Source organism: Arachis hypogaea, chromosome 8 (genome assembly GCF_003086295.3).
Source record: "Arachis hypogaea cultivar Tifrunner chromosome 8, arahy.Tifrunner.gnm2.J5K5, whole genome shotgun sequence".
NCBI classification, from domain to species: Eukaryota; Viridiplantae; Streptophyta; class Magnoliopsida; order Fabales; family Fabaceae; genus Arachis; species Arachis hypogaea.
This window is the reverse complement of record NC_092043.1, coordinates 18,888,625-18,892,278: the sequence shown is the minus strand read 5'-3', so window position 1 is coordinate 18,892,278 and position 3,654 is coordinate 18,888,625.

The window sequence follows — 3,654 nt, the reverse complement described above, 5'->3', positions numbered from 1 at the left end:
ATGTAGTTTTTAGAGAGAGAGGGTCTCTCCTCTCTCTTAGGTTTTAGGATTAGGATTCGTCTTAAAGGATTTAGGATTTCTTCTTTTCAAATTACAGGTTCAATGTTCCTTTTATTTATTTTCTCAATTTGATTTATGAACTCTTTATGTTTAGATTGATTTTCTTATTTAATATAAATTTGAGGTATTTCATATTTATGATTTTTATTCAGATTTTTCTCCCTTGACTTTGGTTGAGTAATTAGAGACTCTTGAGTTATCAAACTCTTTTGTTGATTGATAATTGGAAGTTTCTAATTGACTTGAATTCCACTAACTCTAGTCTTTCCTTGGGAATTGACTAGGAGTTGAGGATCACTCCAAGAAAATGGAGCATTTGTAACAAAAACGTTTTATCAAATTTAAAATTGTTACAAATTATGGTTTTTTTGGTAACAATAATTAGTTATTGTTATTTTGTTACAACAAGAAAATTTGTTACAAAACATTTCAATATTTTGTAACAACATGATTTCTTTTGTTACAAATTATGTTGGCTTTCGTATCAAACTGTTGTTTTGTTGCAAAATATTATAATGTTTTGTAACAAAAGATTATATTGTTGCAAAAATTCAAAATATTTTGTAACAAAATATCTATTTGTTTCAAAAGGTCTAAATATTTTGTAACAAAAAATTAATTTGTCACAAAATACAATATTTTTGTGACAAGTTATTAATTTGTCACAAAATTCAAAGATTTTTTTGCAACTAATAAAAAATTTTATTTTAACATATTAAATGCAAGACTTTGAATTTTTGAAAATTAACATAATGAGTTATTTATGATTTATTATATTTATATACGATTTTATATTCAAAAATTTATTTTACTAAAAATATTTAAGTCAAATTAATGATATTTTAAGTTTAAAATTCTTTTAAAAATTAAATAATAAGTCATTTAAACAAAATATTTTTTTAGTTATAATTTAAAGTTTTAGTAGTTAAAAAATATGAAAAATTTATATGATTTGATTTAAATATTTAAAATTTTTAAATTCAATACTTTAAATTTTATGAAAAAAATTAATTTAAGTATCTCTAATTTTATTTTAATTAGTGTTTATTTAAAAATAATTTATAAATTAATAATAAAATAATATTTTAAAAATAATTAAACTAACCCTAACCCTAATTCCCAATTTGATTTTACCTAAATTCCTAAATTATTTTTAAACAAACAAATCCTAACCCCTTGAACCTAACCCTAACCGCGTTGCAACCTCCCCCCACACCTCAACACTACCCTCACCTTTTCCCTTCAGCAGCACAACACACACACACACACACACACACACACACACACACACACATACTCTGAAACAGAAAGAAAGGAGAAATGGAAATAAGGAAAGGGATGAGAGCCGAGGGGGATCCGAGAGAGAGGAAGAGAGCGTCGGGGGAGGAGCTGTCCGCACCGCCATCACGCGTCACCGCCGCCGAGCCTCGTCGCCGTCGCCACTGGGGCCACCGAGCCTCGTCGTCGCCACTAGGGCCACCGAGCCGTCACTGTCACTATTAAGTCGTCATTGCCGTCAGTTTCCACCGAGAGGAGAGTTCGCGCGAGAGGGAGGTGACGTCGAGAGAGAGAGAGAGAGCTGCGCGAGGAATGAGAGTTCTGTCCAACCGTCGCCGCCACTGTCACGAGTTAGGGGTTGTGCCGCCGAAGCTCCGTTGCCATCCATGGAGTCGCAGGTGTGCATCGCCATCGAGAGGAAGAGCGCCACGCTGAGAGAGAACCAACTAGAGAGAGGAAGAGGCATCGCGTCTGTTGCGAGCCTGCCATCGTCACCCTCATCGCCACTTGTCACCGCCTCTGTGAGCCTCTTCTCCTGCCATTCAAGGAGCTGTGCTCCGTCGCCATTTTGCCACCGTTGGAGCCGCCATTTCCTTGGTAAGCTTTAGCCCTGTTCTGGTTTTTTCTCATTGTCGGTCAAAATCCTGGTTACTATAAGAGTTATTGTTGAGATTGTTTGTGCCAGGGATTGTTTATCGTGAGTTGCTCCGTCATACGCCACCGTCGGAGCCATCATTCCGCTGCTGCCCCCTTGCTCTGAGTCGTTCCATTGTTGCAGCAAGTGTTGTTATTGTGGTTGCTCGATTTATTCGCACCTCTTTAGTATGGTAAGCTATTCCTTGATTCAGTTTTGAACTTTAGTATGGTAAGCTATTTGATGGATTGCTGCTGGTTGTTGACTTGTTTATTTCATTGTTGCTGCCTTGATGGTTGTTCTGTTGAATTACTGAAACTGCTTCTGTTTTGTTTTGTTTTGTTTTGTTCTATTGAATTACTGAAACTACTTTTGCTTGTGATGCTCCTCTGCTCCTCTAGTCCCTGGACCTCTGCCTCTACTGGTCTAGTTCATTTTGGCCGTTCTTCACTTACCCATGCAAAAAGGAGCCAACACCAAGTAAGGTTTTCCCTGTCTTTTTGTGAGTCTGTGTTTTACTTTTTCCCACTATTGGTGAACTTTTTGATGCCAAGGCATCTTAGGCTAGTTCCACTAGCATTTTTCTGTTAGTTTTAGTTGTTTTATGCACTTTCTTGAGCTTAAAGTAACCAAGAATGGTTAAATGAATAACAAAGCAATGAACCATCCAAACAGTATGATTTTGATGCAAATTCCATGAGTTTTTAGTTATATTACTTGAATGATATGCATGGAAGAATTCTCATGAAATTTTGCAAGACTTTGATGCAGTTGTTTGGATGATTTCAGGGAAGAAGAGGCTAGGCAAGGAAGCAACAAAATCAATAAAGGAAGCTTGAATATCACATGTGGAGTTTAAGTTCCAGTTTAAGCTTAAACTAGAACTTAAACTACCAAGCCATATAATGCTGGGAAGTGGCGTTTAAGCTCCAGTTTAAGCTTAAACTGGAGCTTAAACGCCAAAATCATAAAGGCTGAGAAGAGCTGAAACTGGCGTTTAACCTCCAGTTTAACCTTAAACTGGAAGTTAAACGCCAGAAATGAGAAATGCACCAGGGAGCATTCCCACGTTTAAGCTCCAGTTTAACCTTAAACTGGAGCTTAAACGTGTTCGACTATTTTTCTACTCCAGGGTTTGCTTTCTCATTTCCACGTTTAAGCTCCAGTTTAAAGTTAAACTGGAGCTTAAACGTGTTCGACATTTCACACTCCTGGGTTGCTTTCTTCATTCCCACGTTTAAGCTCCAGTTTAAGGTTAAACTGGAGCTTAAACGTGTTCGACATTTCACCCTCCAGGAAGCATTTCCACGTTTAAGCTCCAGTTTAACCTTAAACTGGAGCTTAAACGTGTTCGACCCAATTTCTCCTCCAGGGTTGCTTTCTTCATTTCCACGTTTAAGCTTCAGTTTAACCTTAAACTGAAGCTTAAACGTGTTCGACCATTCCACACTCCGTAGTTGCTTTCTTCCATTTCCATGTTTAAGCTTCAGTTTAACCTTAAACTGAAGCTTAAACGTGTTCGACCATTCCACCCTCCAGGATTGCTTTCTTCCATTTCCACGTTTAAGCTTCAGTTTAACCTTAAACTGAAGCTTAAACTCCAACTTAAACGCCACTTATTGAAAGGGTTTCTGGGCCAAAGATATTGCAGTTTAAGTTAGCATTTGAGCACAAACATTGAC